We start from the raw sequence: 20,731 nt of genomic DNA, 5'->3' as shown, positions 1-20,731 counted from the left end.
TTCCTAATATTGTACAAGTGACCAGGGACTCCAATGACATGTGGATGGAGATATGATCCCTTGACCACCTCTCAGAATTCTGGGTTAAATAGAGGGTCATGTCAGACTGATAGCAGCCTCCATTGAGACCTGAGATTGGCAATAGGGTTCCTTTGACTGACGAGACCTAGGCGCTGCGCAGCGACAGGAGGCTCCCTGGGACTACACCTTATGCTAGGACTCTGATTATCCTGTATAACTGCCTTAAGGAACGTGGATAAGTATATTTTAATTATTGTCAATGATATTGTAAATAAATGATTTGTTAAACTGTATTAGTGTTCCTGACTCTCACTATACTTCCGATATAATAGTCCCACTGGGAACAAAATTTGGTGTCAGAAGCGGGATCGGAAGAATTAATAGTGATCAGTGGACCTAATACAGTTGTTTTATGTGTGCCTCTGTCTCATTGCCGTATGAGGGAGGTATCGCATTGTATTTTTCTCTCTGATTCTTTGCTAGATGAGAGAGGTATTTTGTGATTTAGTGGAAAATCACAGTGTATGTGTGTCTGTCCTGTATGTTTCCCTCTGTCTCATCCATATGAGAGAGGTTTTGTGATTTAGTGGAAAATCACAGTGTATGTTTGTCTGTTTCCCTCTGTCTCATCCATATGAGAGAGGTTTTGTGATTTAGTGGAAAATCACAGTGTATGTTTGTCTGTTTCCCTCTGTCTCATCCATATGAGAGAGGTTTTGTGATTTAGAAGTAGGAAATCACAGTGTATGTTTGTCTGTCCTGTATGTTTCCCTCTGTCTCATCCATATGAGAGAGGTTTGTGATTTAGAAGCAGGAAATCACAGTGTATGTTTGTCTGTCCTGTATGTTTCTCTCTGTTTCATCCATATGAGAGAGGTTTTGTGATTTAGGTAAAGAAATCAGTGTATGTGTGATCAGATACAGGATCACGATATATCAGAGTGCTTATATAAAAAACAAACCTGTTCTGTATAAATCAACAAAATGATGGCATGGTTTAAGGCTAAAACTGATAAAGTTAAGGGTGTAACTTTACCATCATGGGTGTCAAAATATGGACACTGGACCCCATGTATGCGTGAAGCATGCAAATATGTTACCTTGGTCCGTTTAGCGGACCCCAGAAATGCTGTGGTAAATATTGATTTAAGTAAAATGACAAAAGGTGAACGAGTACAATGTGCTCATGTATTATCTATGTGTGCTCAGGCTTTGTTTACAACAGAGGAAGAAATGGTTAAGTTAACTGATGAAAACACTGTATTGAAAGAACAACTAGCTGTCTTACGTACATGTATTAGAGATCAGGGAAAAGAGATTGAAACTGTAAAAGATAATGCCACCCAATATGTTATAAATGTACTGAACCAGAAACAATTGAACAGGGGAAGGCAGACAGTTGACCCTTTACTGGTTAGAACTGTTGTAGAAGGAAACAATTGGGATGGACTGTGTAGAATAGACCCAGAGGAATTCACAGATGATGGTATTGAGTTTGAGGTGAATGGCGGAGAATTACGCCCGGTAACCACCTCCAAAGTAATATCACATAAGAAACAGAAAAAAGATAGAATAAATGTGTCAGGTAACACTGCATCAAACAGTGCAGAGAGTGAGGATGAGGAGTCAGAAAAAGAGGATGATGACACCACCACAGAGACCCGTAATTATACCCCTAGTGAAATTACCGAGTTGGTTGCAAAATACAGGCAGCAAAAGGGACAGGGACTTTTGCAATGGGTCCTACAGATATGGGATAATGGAGGAGACTCTATTATGCTGAACACCACTGAAGCATTGGGGTTGGGTTCCATATGTGCAGATCCACGAGTCAGACGGCAGTTACAAAATCACAAAGTTGGATTACGTGTCCGTTCTTTATTGCATAGGGTGAGAGAGGCAATAGCTACTGTGTATGACCATCCCTCTGATCTCATTCCCCTTGACCCTTGGCCAGATTTGTGTGCAGGGATTGAACGATTGAGAGTGCTGGCATGTATGACTGCTTTTCAGAAAAATGTGGGGGGGAGACAGGTTGAAGTTGATTGGGAAGGTCCTGATATGACCCATGTCACACAGCGTATGATGTCTTTCTTTCTACAATCAGCCCCACTGCATTTGAGAATGTCTTTGTTCACTCTTTTACCTGGCACAGCTAAGCAGGTTACTGTGTTTGAAATGATTACTGTGTTAGAACAGATGAGTTTACTGCAACCAAAGGGAGTAGCTCCAGACAAAGTAGTCCAAGCTAGGGCACTGGCCACCCCTGCTACCCAGTACAAAAGCAAGATGTGGCATGATAGACCCCCCAATAGATACAGACGTACACGTAATCAAATGTTTTTTGATCTGTTGAATGCCGGGGTCCCAAAAGATAAGATTGATGGCATTGGAGATGATGCTATGTTTGAAATGTGGAAAAAGATTCAGTCTAAGCTCAAAAGTGAACCAGTTAGTAGACAAAACAATGAAATGGGGGAGGGAAAGCTGGTACAGATTACACAACCCTTTACCCCCACAGCTAAAAGCCCTTATGCAGAGGCACAGGAAATGCTAAAGGAGGTGACCCAAGGGGGTGGGAACACTGGGACTTCCCCCTGGCCAATGTCACAGCCCCTATGAAGGGGAGGCAGGTCCCGGGAAGCAAAGATACCCTACAGTATTTGTTTAAAGAAACACCGGGACCGACGCCCTTTTGCTAATGTTAGCATACAGTGGAATCAAAACACACAAACACAGTGCGTAGCCCTGCTCGATACTGGTACTGAGGTTTCCCTATTTCATCAGGCAGGCATCCTACATGACACCCCATCGGGCAAACATACATGGGTTGCTGTAGAGGGACTAGGAGGTATGCAGACATGGGCTGCCCGGATACAGTGCAAACTCCAAATAGGGGACGGTCCCTACTTTGATGCTTCAGTGTTGGTTTCTGAGCTCCCCGACAACATAATTGGAATGGATATCTTGAGAGGACAGTCCATAGACACATCCTCTGGTAATTATGTTTTTGGGGGTTCTGTAAGAGCCTTCACGGTTTCTGCACTAAAGCCGGTAGTTAGAGGGAGTACAAAATGGTCACCCATACACATACCTTCTCCTGCACAGCCAGCTAACCTGAAGCAATACCACATACAAGGTGGTCTGAAGGAAATTGGGGACACTGTTCAGGCTCTGCTACAAGATGGAGTATTCCGTGAAGCACAAAGCATTAATGATCAAGTGTATGCCGTGAAAAAGCCAAATGGCTCATACAGACTGTCAATTGACTCTTGGGGACTAAACAAAGCGACACCACCCCTAGCTGCAGCAGTACCTTATATGATAACTTTGGTGGAACACATCTCAAACACTAATGGACAAATAGCCTTACATGCTAGGGTGGATTTAGGAAATACTTTCGTTTCTGTACCCTTTGCAGCAGACAGTCAAGAATTTATGTGGTCTGCTGAACAAGAAGAGGTTTTTCAAATTGCAAAGCAAGCTATCACGGTGCATAATGTTCTGAGTCCACTACAGTCAGATCAGCCATTCTTTCTGGATGTAACTACCACAGAGCATGGAACGTCTCGGGGCTTATGGCAGGAAAATGCAATCAAGGGACAAAAGAAGAAGCCCATTGGATTCCGGGAAAAGCAGTTTTCCTCAGCACAAAGACAATACTCTCCCTTAGAAAAGACTTTTCTAGCTGCATATAATGCTCTCCAACATGTAGCGAGCACAACCAAACAACAGCCAATCGCAATATGTACAGACCTCCCTATTGCAGTATGGCTGAGGCAAGAAGGATTTGAATCACGTTCTGCTGTTGCACGGAAGCCCATGGTACAGAACTGGAAGTGGTACTTATCAGAGAGGGGAGGAGTAGCTTCTCAAGAGCCATCTCAAGTCACCTGCCACCTTATAGGAATTGTTACTTTCCAATCCGATAGCACTGAACAGCTACCCCCACCGTTGAAAGAAGAATCTCCAGTTTCAAATGCTGAACATTACTCCAGTTTAACAGATGAAGAGCAGAAGATTGCTTGGTTTAAAGACGGCTCCTCTACCCTGACACAAAGGGGCCGAACTTGGACTGCCGCAGCATTCCAATCTGTACTGGAGGAAGTTATATATGTGAATGGTGAAGGGGGACCCATCCAAAATGCAGAACTGCAAGCTGTACTGATGCTTCTACAAGAGACAGATGGTCTTTGGATAATCTACACTTATAGTTGGGCCCCGTATAAAGGTCTCACTATTTGGATGCCCTCGTGGAAAGAAGAAGATTGGAGAACCCATTCCAAGACTTTATGGGGTGGGCCTGAAATATGGAATCAAATTTGGAACTACAACTCATGCAGGTCTATCTCAATTGGTCATGTAAATGCACACACAGGTTTCTCACCTAATGACACAGCTGATGCCCTTGTACAAATCAAATCAGCCACTCAATCACCAGTGGAGGAAGATGAAAAAATTTACATATACAATCTGGGATGGTGGGCGCATGAACAATGTGGACATAGTGGAGCAGAAAGAACCTATGATTGGGCAAAGGAGAACCATGTGTATTGGGTGTACCATATTCCATTTTATCCAAATGCAGCAGGATTAATAGGAAGAATGAATGGCCTCCTTAAGGAACAAATAAGCAATAGAATGCCCATGCACACTTTAAAGGGTTGGGACAGTGTCCTACAGGAGGCAGTATGCTGTTTGAATGAAAGGGTCCTTACAGGAACCACCCCCTTTCAGAGATTGTTAGAGACCATGCCACCCAGGCCACCTCACTGTGTCATATTCAGAGCTAAGTATAAGCTCCTAATTGATAAGAACAATAGGGACAACCAGGTTAGGAAAAAGAAGGGGGAGATAGCAGCATTAAGGCAAGGAAAAACATACTATGTTCTGGTTAAAGGTGATGCTAACCCTGCCTATCATTTGTATCCAAGAGCATGCTGATAAGAAACTTAACACTTGTTTATTTTTCCCAACAGGTTGAACCAAGATATATGCCGGCCTGAGGGAATCTCGCCCTGACCAAGTAGTATGGTGCTATGAATCAGGCACATTCTTGATGATAGTTGGATTCATCTTTTTGTTTTCTTTGGATCGTGTTTGAACAGCATACAGCAGACCAGACATTAACTTTGAAAGCGAACGTAAAAAGATCCAGTAGATCACTCTATGAACTGGATTCAGTTTGGGAGAAAAAGAATATTGGATCCGCACTCCCCAAATTCATCAAAAACTTTTGCATATGTAGCTACTCCTGTTAGCTTGAGAGAGATGAGCCAATGGGAGGATGGATGGAAATTTGACTGATAATAATATTGGACATAACACTTAATAATACATAGAAGCCAAGGGTGGATTGTAACAGTATTGATTTCTGACCTACAGCTAGCTATTTGTCTTCTATGTATAAAATGTGTACACATAGCCATTTATTGTATTGTAAGACTTTCATTGTTCATCTTTGTAGGAACAAACTGTTTGTTGTTAATAAGAAATTGTTCTCCTTTTCAGCTTACATAACAGGCCAGACAATAGGTCTATTCGTGATCAACAAATAGATGTTTACCTTTGATTAAGTGGCCTAGACATCTAAAATACGCAAAGGTAAAGGGCTATTTGTCCTACATTAGAATTCAATACAACAATAGATTTCCTAATATTGTACAAGTGACCAGGGACTCCAATGACATGTGGATGGAGATATGATCCCTTGACCACCTCTCAGAATTCTGGGTTAAATAGAGGGTCATGTCAGACTGATAGCAGCCTCCATTGAGACCTGAGATTGGCAATAGGGTTCCTTTGACTGACGAGACCTAGGCGCTGCGCAGCGACAGGAGGCTCCCTGGGACTACACCTTATGCTAGGACTCTGATTATACTGTATAACTGCCTTAAGGAACGTGGATAAGTATATTTTAATTATTGTCAATGATATTGTAAATAAATGATTTGTTAAACTGTATTAGTGTTCCTGACTCTCACTATACTTCCGATATAATAGTCCCACTGGGAACAATATATATCTACAGTTAGGGGGTATATAATTTGTCTTTATTCAGATTATCCAAATATAAGTATATAAGTAGAAAAATAATTGTAGAATAATCTAACAAATAAGTTTACAGCACAGGCCAAAAACATCTTAAAAGTATAAGAGTAAATTGTGATTAAAACATTATTTTCCAGAAAATTAACCTTTTACTCTTTTTCAAAATGGTAAGGATATGTTTTATCACACAAACTTGCACTTTCCGATTTCTAGTAGTTGACTCTAACTGAAATGCCATTAGTTTTTTTAACAATAACCTTCTAGGTAAAATATAGAAATTGCCTAAATACAGGCTTCTAAAGTTGGTTACTCTGTTTAAATACAATTCTATTATTTAATCTGTTTAGCAAGGTTTACTGTGCTTTTCCTGTTTGCCCATTTGTATTGTACTTTGTCACATGGGTGGGGATGGCCCTAGCCTACCCAACATTTAACACAGTTTGCCACACCTTGTCCCTGTTTCAAATACTACTGCCCGATATACGGGACTGGTTTAGTTTTAAAAATTCTGTTGTTCTTATTTTTCACTCCTTTTTTCCCCCAAAAAAATCTATAATTTCCAGTTGCAAATATTAAATTTCCTGTTTTCCTTGAGTATTTTTTATGGTTACATTTTTCTGTTTCTCTGGGGCAGATGTAATAAGCCTTGAAAAGTGATAAAGTGGAGAAAAGTACCAACCAATAGCTCCTAATTGTCATTTTTCAAACACAGCCTTTAACTTAGGAGTTAGGAGCCAATTAGGAGCTGATTGGCTGGTACTTTATCTCTCTTCAATTTATCACTTTTCATGGCTTAGAATATCTCCCCATCAATGTTAAAAGGCTTCATTTCATCCATAAACCAAGGTTGGCACTAAGAACCTTTCATGACAGTAAGGCTGATGTCAGATCCCTCCAGGAAACGCATTCCTTTGGTAATTATTTTAAAGACCATAGATACCCTGTGTTTTCTTCATGGCTAATTGGCCTTTTAAGAGAAATGAAGTTGTTATTTTATTCTAAGTCTCCTTTACTTTTACTTTTTACCACAAAAATATTTGTAGATAACCTATTTTAGTGAGTACCCTAAACGATCAATTAATGACTTTAGTTTCTGTCTACGATTTCTTTAGAGCGGATATTTATATCTTGTATAGAGATTGTTCTAAGAAAATAAATATTTTTGTGGGTATAGTGTCCTTTCAGCATTTCATCTGTTGGTTGTGCTCCCCAGGGTTTAAATAATGAATTAACAGAAAAGGTTTCTCTGTATAGACACAGAGAAACAAAGAAGTAAAGCCTGTTTGGGGGCACGCTTGTATTAGTTAAAATTTTACTTTATTTGTTTCATTAAAATAAAATCAGGATAATAAAAATAAGTACTGTATATCTGGAAGATATCTCAAGAATAAAGAAGAAAAATCTTCCTAAATAATATAAAATCTTCCAGGTGTGAATGAGATAGGCTATAGTTAGTTATCCACTCTATTGTGGATTCAGTTTAGCTGCTGATAGCTTATTAATGCCACCTTGGCAAAAATACTTGTTTATTGTTAGTTAACTGATATAATAAATATAACAAATGGCAAATTAAGTCTAGTGCGGGCTAAAAACCTAACCCCTTTTCTGTCTATGTCCCCAACCCAAAAAGGGATACGTTATGATTTTAGGTGACTCTAATCTAGCCCCTGATTACTGGTTAGACAAGTCTGGTGTTTTTAAATCTGAGATTTCCCTTGGGAGTTGGATTCTGATGCTGCTTTTAAAAGTTGTTATATTAACTTGAACTTTTGCTATGTTTGACATACCACATTTCCTGAGGTGAGAAACTTTTCTAAAAGATCATAATGCCTATTCCTATATTGATCTTATTCTATCTGATAAATTGGCATTTCAGCGTACTCACATTTTACCTATAACCAGATCTCATCACGCACCCCTCCCCTTTTGGGCCTCCAGTGACACCTAGGCAACTTTCAGAATATCTCCTTCAGTCTCCTGAGGCAGTAGAAGCAAGGTCTTCTTCCCTGTCCTCAATATACTGCTACTAATCTCCCCACTGACACTTCCATGTTTAATTATTTTAAGTTTAGAGAAAGCGCTAAAAATAATTGTGTGGTCAGAGTACTAAGATTAAATTTTAAAAAGCGGTACCTGTAGAAAAAAAGGGGTGTTAATAAAGTAATGTTTACACACTTTTGAGTGAAGTGGTAAGGAGTAGTCCGCAAACTGATATTAATAGTCCTGGTTTGCCAGATGGTTATTGCCTACCTGTCCCTGCACTTAGTTGTACCGGAGCCGATGGTGTTGGTGAGCGCTGCGGCTCTGATCCTTGAGTGCGGCGGATGGCGTGGCTGGCGGCGCTGAGTCCCACTGCGTCCAGCGGGCTGTGTGTGCAGATGGCGTTTTCCCGGCTTCCGTCACCACTGATATCAGCGGGTCGTGTTGCGGCCGATGTCCTGGCCGTGGGGTGGGCTTTTTCTCCTTTGAATGATGCAGTCTCCAACGCGTTTCATGCGGTTGCACTCTTTCGAGGAGTGAATAAAAGTTCTTTATTTGATTTCTAATTTATATTAAAAAATACCAAAACTTCAGCCCGGAAATGACCTCATTTTTAGTGGGAACCATGTGCCAGGTTCTCCACATATAAGAGGAATGGTAAAAACTTCACATATGCATTAAATGAGAAAATAAAATATATTTTTAGGTACCGCTGTAATTAAAGATGCATGGAATTTTATTTATGAACTATAGGGTATGGATTTTTATTTTCTGTAGGTTATATCTAATTGATTATTGCAAGCTGTTCATATTAATTTATTGGTGTTATCTGGTGAACAAATTATTTTTTTTCGTAGAAATGGATTTAATTCAAATTCTATATTCAGGCCTTTTGGGGCCATGGTTTTCAGGTCGAAAATCCATTTTGTTTCCACCATTTTTAATTCTTCCGAAATATTGCCTCCTCTCCAATTGGCGTGTATTTTTCTAATCACCATGAACTTTGTGCCGGCTGGGTTTTTATTGTGGACTTCATGGTAATGTTTAGAGACATTATGCGTGGTCAGTCCTTTCTTTGTTATTAATGTGCTTTGCAAACCTGATCTTTGCTTTCCTTTTTGTTTGTCCAATATATTGGAGGTTGCAGGGGAATTGTAGAAGGTAAATTACCCCTTCCGTATCGCAACTCAGCATTTGGTTAATATGATACGTTTTCCCTGTTACTGTGGACGAGAAATTTGTTGTGTTTTTCGTTTGTCCTATTGCTTATTGCACAAGCTTTGCAATTTAAGCACTGTCGGTAACCTTTGTTGACGAGATCACAGTCTCTTTTACCTTGATGGTGTAGGTGGCTTTTCAAAATCGTCTGTTTAATAGATTGAGCTCTTCGGTAAATGATTCTTGGTTGTTCTGGTAGTATATATTTTAGTGTTTCATCCAATTGTAAAATAGGTCAATGCTTCCGTATAATTTTTTCCACTATTGCTGTATTGCTGCTGTATTGAGTAATGAATGGTAATTCAATAGACTTTTCCTTTTGGTCTTTGTATTTGATTAGGACCTTTCTGTCGGTTTGTTTCAATCGGTCGATGTGGTTTTGAATTTCCAATTTAGAGTAACCCTTTTCTATGAAGTTGTTTTTCATGAGTTCACTTTGTGTGAGGAAGATGTCTTTGTCTGTGCAATTTCTTCGCAGTCTTTGAAATTTTCCTCCTGGAATATTTTTAATCCATTTTCTGTGGTGATTGCTGTGGGTGGGGAGTGTGTTGTTACCATTAACTTCCTTGAAAAGTGTTCTGGTTTTTATTTTTTGATGCTCGATATATATTTCAAGGTCTAAAAAATTACTTGTTGTTGGCTGGTTGTTGTAGTGAAGGCCAAATTTAGTTGATTGTTGTTTATGTGTGTGATGAATTGTTGTAATTTATCTCCTGGTCCATCCCAAATGAAAACTACATCGTCTATGTAGCGGTACCAACAAATCAAATTTTCTGAAAAATATGTTTTCTGTCCAGATCGTGTCATCCTCCCATTTTGACACAAAGAGATTTGCATAACTCGGAGCTAGGGGTGTGCCCATTAGGGTGCCACATTTTTTAAGGTAAAATTTATCGTTGTACCAGAAATAATTGCGAGTCAGTATGAATTCAATATTGGCCATAATGAAATTTATTTTTTGGTTTGGAATGGTGGTTTGAGTGGATAGATAGTGTCTGGTATAGGCACAGCCTGCTTCGTGTAAAATGCACGTGTACAATGATTTAACATCTGCCGTTCCTAGTGTATATGATGTTTTCCAAGTTATATTTTCTAGGATCTGAAGAATGCTAATTGTGTCTTTAAGATAGCTCTTTTGGTGGGTTACTAAATTCTGTAAGAAATAATCAGTGTATTTAGATAAATTTTAAGTGACGGAATTGATGCCAGAGATAATTGGTCGTCCAGGTGGATTTGTCAGATGTTTATGGATTTTCGGCAGAAAATAAAATGTCAGAATTTTTGGATCTGGTTGAAAAAGATAATCAAATTCTTTTTTATTGATGATGCCTATTTCTAGGCCTTCTTCAAGATGCTCATGTAATTCTTTTACAAATCTTTGTGTGGGATCTTGGTCCAACACAATATAGGTTTCTGAGTCTCCTAGTAGTCGTTCTGCTTCAAGTTCATATTGGTCTCTTTACATAATGACAATGCCGCCGCCTTTGTCCGCGGGCTTGATGACTATAGTTTCGTCTCTTTTTACTTCTGTTAGAGCTGTGCTTTCTTCTTTTGTCAAGTTATATTTGATTTTTTGTTTTTGGGGGATTTTATCAATGTCCTCCTCCATTGCTTTCTGAAACGTGTTGATAAATGATCCTTTGCAGTGTACCGGATTGAATATTGATGTGGGTTTGAAATGCGTGTGCTGGTATTGGTGTGCTTGAAAAGTTCTACCTGGTGGTATAGCCATTTAAAAAGGAGTCCATCTTAAAAAAACAATATCTTAAAACACAAAATGATCTGGAAATTAAATTTCATCCCTTGTATATCAAAATCAACAACACCCCTCCAGAGCTTTAATAAAGATGCTTGCCTCCCTTAGGACCCAACTTCAAAAAAAAAAAAATTATGACTAGGATGCAGGGTTATGGATCAATGGATCAACAGTTAGAAGGTCAACAGTATTTAGGTTGATACCAAATGGTCAACATGCCCTATGTCGACATGGTGAGAAGTTTGACGTATCGATATGGAAATAGTCGACACATCAAAAGTTTACATGCATTTTTAATGATTTATTTTGGTGTAAAAATGTTCCTTTCAGTATGTGGACCCCCAATTAGTTCTCCGTGTCTCCTTGCATGGTTCGCTTCAATTACCATACTTCAGGCAAGGTTACTATTCCCAATTGTAGTCCACAGATAGTAAAAAAAAGTCCTAAAAAAAGGAAACAAATTGCCAAAAACTTATGTCAACCTTTTCATGTGTTGACATTGTCATGTTGACCTTTTGTCCATGTCAACCTTTTGTCCATGTCGACCATATGCATGTTGTTTATTTACTGTTGACCTATTGACTGTCAACCTTTTCAATGCCGACCTATCATCTGGATACCAGATTCAGTATGCCCTTGCTAAATGAGGTCATAAGTTTTATACAGCAGGAAACAAGGTGGGTAGAGTGCTATGCTTCAAACTACGGGGCTAGCATTCTCATAATAGAATTAAACACCTTTTACAATAGATTCCCAAAACAGAAAGGCTTATAATCCTCTTATTATTGCAAATGTTTTCAGAATATATTAGGGAACAGTCAATCTGTTTCCAGGGATGAAAGAGTCGATTCTGATTAATTTTGTGCTCCAGATTATGAATATGCCATGCTTATTTTTCAATTGGCTCTAGTTTTTGATATATGCATATGTCTTTAATATTTATGAAAAATGAAATTAAACAATGCTATAAATAGTTAAAAGTATATATTTTTTATTCTGATAAAATCTGATTAGGAAATTGTTATAAAAAGACACAGGAGAATAATTACATAAATGTTAGGAAACTGTGAGAACTGTTTTTTGTAGGATTTTCTTTTGTATTCTTGTTGTGGGCAGTCCCTCTGCAGACTCCAACAGTAATCGGCCATGTGACGATCCCACCTTCCTTGATATCTTTCTTCCATAACCTGAATATCCAAGAGGAACTGTTCACCCTGTTCTTTACTTAAATCACCTAGATTACACGGGAAGTGATCAAAATGGTTGTACAAAAAATTTACTTTAATACTCATACTGGCACGTACATTGTTGAAACATTTTAGCATGTTGTGGACAAATTCCTGATAGTTGTCTGCCTTGTGAACTTTGAATGACAGACACATAACTCAGTCATGCTTCAGATTCGGTTTCAGTCATAGATGTCGTACAATTTGGATCCTTCACGAATTTTCATATCTGTGGGCCGTCAAAAATTCCTGCTTTTAATTTTTTAATACTAAAAGATGGAAATGTTCGACAAATTTACGTGAACCAATTGCCTGACTTGTTCAATGGGGGAAATTCCAAGTTGATCGCAACAGGAATTCTGTTAGCAATTGGGCAAAATAATGTGCACTGCAGGGGAGGCAGATATAACATGTGCAGAGAGAGTTAGATTTGGGTGTGGTGTGTTCAATCTGCAATCTAATTTGCAGTGTAAAAATAAAGCAGCCAGTATTTACCCTGCACAGAAATAAAATAACCCACCCAAATCTAACTCTCTTTGCAAATGTTATATCTGCCACACCTGCAGTGCACATGGTTTTGCCCAACTGCTAAAAAATTTCCTGCTGCGATCAACTTGGAATTACCCCCAATTCTTTTACAAATTGTTTCATTAAACCCAGTTTGATATCAAGAGGTGGCAGTATGACTTTTTTCCTATCGATTAAGGGCTCATGAATGATGTTGGCTTCTCCTACATTTATAACTTATCTTGGAGGCCATACGGTTTGCTGCCAGTGCTTTTGTTTTGTACAACTATCCCATAAGCATATGTGACAAGGATACTTAGTATATCCACTTTGCTGCGCAAGATAAAGTTTACCATTTTTAAATCGACACAAACAGACCACTGATGCTGACAATAAGCAGACTAACTTGATATTTTCATACTGTTCTTTAAGTTTTCTTGAATGACCGCTAGGAATCGACGCAAATTTATTCCCATTTTTCCATAATACACATTTTAAACTTCTTTTAGAACTATCCAAGAAGAGCCCCCAGTCTTCTGCTCGATATTCTGGTAAAGCCATCAACTGGAGAAGTTCAGGAATGTTGTTGCAATGCAGTAGAGTCTAGTCTTGGCTAAAGAACGGAGGTATGTCTTGCTCTCTATTTCAATATAATATTATAGTAACATACGGCTCAAGACTGTGCTTTTCTTGAAGCATGGATGCAAAAAGCTCAGCTCCTTTAAAAAAAATTTAAGTCACAAATTAAATTGTTTAGTTCCTTTTGAGAAAATTTGTTTGGAGTAGAGGAACTTTCTTCAAACTCACTTTCATCTGTGTTGTCACTTGCACTGGATAAAATTTACATTTCCACGTCATCACATTCAACTTCGCACAAAGAACTGAATGATGGTGCAGGTAAATCTTTGCTATGTGGTACCCGTTGCTTTGCAGAATTCATACTTGGGTATTCTCATTTGCATTTATTAAATCGATTCATACCCTTCACATTTGCAGCACAAAAATAGCAGTCACTCAAGTGATCTTTTGGCTCACACCACATCATAGGTATGCCAAAATTAAGTCCTTTTCGATCACCTTTAGTCCAATTGCGGAGTGAATCCACGCAGATTTTACAAACTTTGTGAGGCACCCATATCTTGTCTTGCTGGCTTATGTGACATCAAAAATAAGCCTGATACACTTGTTTTAAGAATACAGTTATATATTTTCTTTCTTTTGCAACACTGTATTTGCCACAAATATAACAGGGTTGTTAGTACACCGTCTCCGAGAAGAACTCATTTTTATGTCAAAAACATTTTGTTTCTTACATTCAATGCTAACTCCCAACAAAAGCTGAGGATGTACTGAAAAAAACAAGCCCAACTGGCGGGAAATCAGTTGTGGTAGGACAGAGGGAGGGCTGAACAAAGGAACAGGAGGTGTGCTAACTGCGTCACTTGGTCCTCTCCGTTGCTCCTCTCTGTATGCTGGGAGGAGGCATGGCTGTGGTCTGAGGAAGTCCCAGCATGCTCAGCAGTGCACTGCCACGCCTCCTCCCAGTGTTAGTGAGGAGATATAAATGTGTTATGTGTCACAAATGTGACTACCAGCTACGTTATCACAAATAAAACTAATTCTTGTTATTGTTGAAAGAGGGTAGTTAATTAAAGTGGCCTAAACTAGTAAGGTGCTTCAAATAGAGAAAATAATTTAATTTTATACATTTTCCATTAACTTGAAGACTGGAGCCAATTCAGCTATAACGAAGATCTAATGTGAAAATAGGATCTGTGAGTACTCGCAAACTGATCTTAAATCCTTGGCAACAAAAATATTTTTTTTTTGTTCCCCAGTGTTATGCTTAACTTTATAACTTCTCTGATACCTTGATGATACCTCAGCCTTCTATAAAATTCCTCACCCACTTTTTGTCTGGTCTTAATCTACCATCTTTAAGTGCTGATGACTTAATTGAGCTAAGTACTTCATGGTCTCTGGAGGATGTTGAAAATATAATTAAACATCTCCCTATAGGTAATGCTGCAGGCCCTGATGGTTTTGATATTCATTTCTAAATCACTTTTTGTGATAATTTGACCTCTTAAACAAAGACTGTTCTCCCTCTGAACATTTGGATGCCCAAAGAGTTATGACCACTAAGCCATGTAAATATGGGGCAGATTTATTAAGCTTGGTGAAGTGATAAAGTGGAAGGTGATAAAGGACCAGCCAATCAGATCCTAACTGCCATGGCTGGGTTTGAAAAATGTCAGTTAGGAGCTGATTGGCTGTTCCTTTATCACCTTTCAATTTATCACTTCACCAAGCTTAATAAATCTGCCCCTATATCTCTTACTGTATAAATAATTGACATATAGCACTCCTTAATACACATGGTGGTCCCACTGTTGGTTGCAGATTTTTGAAGTCAATATCAAACTGAATTACCAAAACTATAGTAAAAACAATAAATAAGACAAAAATCTATTGAGTACACCTTAACTTAAGGTGCATACACACGGAGAGATTTTGACTATGAGAGATTTTGACTGAGCGTTTTCCCTTGAACTGGCATTAGGAGATTTTGACTAACTTTTCCAGCGATTTTGACTAACTTTACCAACGATTTTGGCTATGAGCGATTTTGGCTAACTCATTTAAGCAAGGGGATGCTTTTTCTTTTCCAGCGACCTAGCCAAAATTGACTTGCCTGCACAGTCTATTTTTAGCATTGATAGTGACCTGGTGGGGACGCGCATCGCTATCGCTGGCTGTGTACACACAGAGCGATATGCACTAACTTTCTGAGCGATTTTGACTATATAGTCAAAATCTCTCAGCTATATCGCTCCGTGTGTATGGACCTTTAGACACATGCAATACACATAGTTCTCTACAAGAAATGGAATGCGATTTTATGATATACAGATAACATATGTCAGGTTGGAAGGGTAAACAGAAAACATAACATAAAATATAAAGTTATGTATTTGCAAATAAAAAGATTGAAAGTTTGGTCTAGATCATTAAATGCTGTCTCCAATTTAAAAAAAAAGATAACAATGATGGGTTGCTAAGCTTCTGGACTTCATTTTTATTCTGTCTCTGCCCTTTTTGACCTTGTTACATATAATTTTGAGCTTTCACAGTCCATATTTGTCTCCATGGTAACAGGTAACATGATTAGTGGAGAGAAGACACTGAAGAAGTCACTCCAAGCAGTTGCACATTCTTAGTAAAGAGTCCCAGTTGACTTTTCTGACTGTGCTCTGTATCAGTGGGCAGGGCTCCAGAGGCAATATGCCTTTGTTATGGAAGGATGAAACAACCCAAAAGTCACAATTTTGTGCAGATGTTTAATGTAGCAAAAGGTCAGCGAGCACAACTCAGTGATTGTTCATCATTTAGTATCTGTTTTTAATTGTTAAAACAAGTGTACCTGGAGTAAAAGTCCCTCCACAGATTCCATCCATATTGAAAGTAATCCATTCACATAACAATAATAATGGGCAATCACACCACAGAGACTACATTGTAAGGAAATTAATGTTTCTACAACAGATTGCATTACATTTAGCACTGTATTGTGGTGTGTGCTATAAAGTGCCCACTGTCAGAAAGCAACCACATTGGCCTAGTGCTTTTCCTTTCCAACATGTTCTGCTGTATGAAAGTCATATCCACTATTAATTCAGTAGTAGTGGCTAATAAATTACTTATGTTACATTTGTACTACCACCAATGAAAGAAGTGGGGCATTTCAACCTCACACGTTCCCTTATAGTAGCCTCACAGTCTACAAACACAGCTGTATGATGTTTGGGAGGGAAGAAAGATGTGGCACCCCAGAACTGTGTGTGTGCCACTTTAAGAAACCTTTGTTAGAGCCCTGTAGCAGCAGGAGAAGTACTGGGGTAGAGTTGTTAACTGCAGTCCTGGGTCCGGTCATGTGGCCTCAAGTGAAAAAGCGGATTGGTGAGAGGCTGCTTTGAGAAGCGGGGAGTGCTGGGAAGAAAAAGGTGGAGAGTCTGGTGTGTGCTGGCAGATGGAGGAAAGCAGAACAGAGCTGGAGCTATAAAGTGAAGAGAGCCGCAGGACGCTGGGCGGTGAGAGCAGCACTGTTGAGGAGAGCAGCATGTTGCCGGCAGTGACGTGCAGTGAGGTCCATGGCTGGGGAGGCACTAATTAAACCCTGCATAGCCCCCATTTCCCATTAAAAAAAAGTGTAGGGTTCTCACTGTTCGACAATAACCAGCACCAGGAACAACCAGCCACGGGAATAATGCCAAAGCAAGGAGTACACTCAATGTGGGGCGCCCTGCCATCACATTAATCACCCCCAAACTGGTCAGCCCAAGGCTGGAATTCCTCAGAAAGTGAGGACCCCCCAAAAATAAAATGGGGTCCCCTCTCCCGAGCAAATAACCAGCACTGGGCTGATAGCCCAGTGTTATGCCCCTCTCCCCAGGTGGTGGTGGTTGCGGGATTTATGTTATAAATATTGTTCTTTACAGGCAGCCTACAGGTATCAGCAAGCCTGCCCCAGCATGCCAGCAATTGGTGAACCACAAGTGCCAGCATGCCCGGACATTAAGGGCCTGCTGGCACCAGTAGTCCGCCTATAAAGAAAATATTCAAATAAAGACAAGACACTTAATTTTTGAATAGTTTATTATTCACCTGGGTGAGGCGGCCAATAAGCTCTTTTTCATGGCCGCCACCAACCAGAATTTACGGCCTCTTCCTCCAGCATCTTCATCTGGGGGCTGCGGCCTTTAAGCTCATTTGTATGTCCGCGACCCACCAGGACTTCCGTCATCTTCTTTCTTTGGGAGCTCATCCATGCTCCCTCCTCATCAACGGACTGACAGCTGCTCCCTTGTGCTGGCTCTTATAAGGCAACCAGAGGGAGCGGGGCAATGACACGGCTCATGGTGGCCATATTGGATTTTGAAAATAGGTCTGCGGCGCCATTTATTTAATGGGGCACGCTGGCGAACTCTGCTATCATGGCTGACAAGGCTTGGATCCTCAAGGATCCAGACCTGAAGCCATACACACGGACACTGCTAACTCCCACCACCTCCAATGCCTGCTACCACTGCCACCAATGCACACTACCCCCACTGCCACTCACTACCATCGCTGCTGCTGCCTATATACACAACTTCTGCCTGCTCATCAGGCTTGTGACGAGCAGGCTAGTGTGCAACTGCATAAAATAAAATAGCGGGATATAGTCACAGTCAGTGCTGTATCCCCTGTCCACTCACATCTTCCGGAGTGACAGAGGTGTGCTGTGATGTGGGCTGAAGGCACATCCCCGTCACTGAGGCAGATGTGCTGGTGCCGCTTCTTTGGCTTTTTTTCAATGGGATTTTCCTGCCCACTGCATGGCCCCACCCCCTGTCTGCCCCCTGCCTCTGCCACTTTAACCTTGTCAGTCCTCCCTATCCACATTGAGCAGTATTTTCACAGAACAAATTATTCAAAAAATGCAAAGAACATTTTTTCGTTATATTTTTTAATAATGATGACTGCCTCCCCTGACTGCATGTCCCTGGTTGCCAGGGGGTGTTGCTGGAGAGCGGATGTTGAGATGCCGCAGCCGGAGGACTGGACACCGCCAGGCCTGGTGATAGGCAGGGACGGCGTGGCCATCTTGAGAGAGAGAGAGAGAGAGAGAGAGAGAGAGAGAGAGAGAGTGAGAAGTCATTACAGTGAGAATAGCTTGAAACTCCATTCCCTGGGTCTGAGTGAGTACTGTTTGAAACTGACAGCTAGCCACAGACCAGTGTACTTTTCAGCCTCCACCACCTGTTTTACAAACTAGCCAGATATTAAGAAAGGTGCTAAGAAAGGTGCAACCAGCAGCGCCATATTGTACCAACTAAGACCCATAGTAGGAGGGCTAAATCAAGACTGAGTTTATTACAAGTTCAAATGAAATGTTTATGCTCCAGAGTGGAGTTTAAACGCAAAGATAAGAGACATAGAACTGAGTTTGTGCAACGCAGTCAGATAGTTATGGCTGGAAGGACTGAGCTAATTATGCAAGTGTTAATCAAGCCCTTCAACTGTAGAGACTGAGCTTTTTACATACAGAAGCCCCTTTATTGTGACATAAGTGACGTGGCCAGGGGACATTGTTTTTCCTTTGCTAGGTACATCTTCTTTGAAATAAAGTACTGAGCTGTATTGACATTTCCCATCCCAGGATCCCCTCAATTACTGTTTGCCCATCTCCCCTATTGACACTTTGTCTCTGTGGCACAACAAACTTTAATAAGAGCTCCAACGAACATTGCCAGAGAAGACACTATACTGGTTACCTTGGCTAGAGAAAGTTAGAAAGTTAGTATTTAGTATTACTGAAATGTATTGTCATCATTCTTCTTATGATCACATTATAGAATGGAATGCACAGTGTCTGATTTGATTTCCTGATTCCAATGATTTTATGTTCATTTTGTGATTCCAATTGTTTCCCATCGTGATTCTAATAACAAAATTATAAAACCATTAACAATTACCGACCGGTAAAATTAGAAAGTCCCGAGGATAGTTCAGTGAGCAATAGCTACAGTGACTTTCCTCTACCTGTAGGTGTCCCCAATGGTCTATTCTTGGTCCTCATCTCATCAATTTATTCAGCTTTCAATACCATCTATACAGATGTATCCACATTTATCTTGATGGTTAATAGGATTAACTGTGATTGGCCAGTCAGACTTAATCCCCTGCTGTAATGACTTAATCCCCTGCTGTATTGTTCTCTGTATTGTATTGAAGTTGAGAACAATAGCTGAAGGGTTTATGCTAATAAATCATGTTGTGACTAGGCACAGAAAACTACTCAAGATAACGGTGGATATATCTGTATGCTAATGATACTCAAATCTATATTTCCTTTACTGACCTATCTCCCTCTATTCTCGCTTGCATCTCCAACTCCCTGTCTGGCTTCTCCTCCTGGGTGTTCCATCACTTCCTGCAACTTAATATGGCCAAAACTTATTGACTCCTCACATATTGGCCCTCTTTCATTCCTGCTACTTCCAACTCCAGAACTCACTGTAACTAAAATAAAGTCCTTCCTAACCCTAGATGCCACCAAAGCTATAATTTATGCTCTCAAAATTTCCTGTTTACTATTGTAACCTCCTCCTCTCCTGCCTCCCTCTTTATTTCTTCTCCCCACAGTGCACATGACATCATGAGCTCACATACACTGGGAGTGAGGGGAGGGGGCAGTGGTGGCCTGCTGGGGTGACAAAGTGCCATAGTAAAGCACTGTTTTTTTTGCGTAATGTATTAATCAGAATTTTAGGTTGGTAAAAATCTATATAATTTTACATATATTACCCTTAGGCCGGATAATAGTCATGAAAGGAAGTCAATCTGTATGTGCTAATCAAAAGTATGCAGAAAGAAGAGTATATTCTACAGTGGTCAGTCTACAAGTTATTTTATTATGTGAAAATTTCCTTCCTGACATAGATGTCAGAGCCTATCTGGGCTTTCCTTCCTAAGTGTCCGGGGCATTCACATTAAATAGAATTTGATAGCTCCAAAATTAGATCCTGTGTTCATAACCCATTCAGTGCTGTGAAGGGACCAAACAGCAACACTTCTTGCCCTCCCAGCTCTAAGTGGATTTAACATGGTAATGAAGCCCTTCTGTTCTCAGATGACACAGCGGAGACATTGAAATCTGCCACAGAGGCAGTTGATGTGATGTGTTGACGCTGGAGTCATGTTGCTATAATAGGAAGTGTTTATTTGAATAATAAGGTCAGAGAGTTAAGTATTTGGTATTCCACTCAGATGAAGCCGTTTGCACAGTGTCACTAATAATTAAAGAGTTTTTTTCTACTAATCTAGCAGCTCTACCTAAATATACTTCATTCTGTTCAAGAAACTCATCAAAGCAGTAAAGTGATCTTCGAGGTTATTAATCTCTTCTGCTCCACAGCTGGAGAAAATT

Source organism: Pseudophryne corroboree, chromosome 2, assembly GCF_028390025.1.
Source record: "Pseudophryne corroboree isolate aPseCor3 chromosome 2, aPseCor3.hap2, whole genome shotgun sequence".
NCBI lineage: Eukaryota > Metazoa > Chordata > Amphibia > Anura > Myobatrachidae > Pseudophryne > Pseudophryne corroboree.
The sequence above is the reverse complement of the archived record's forward strand: the minus strand, read 5'-3'. Positions refer to the sequence as shown.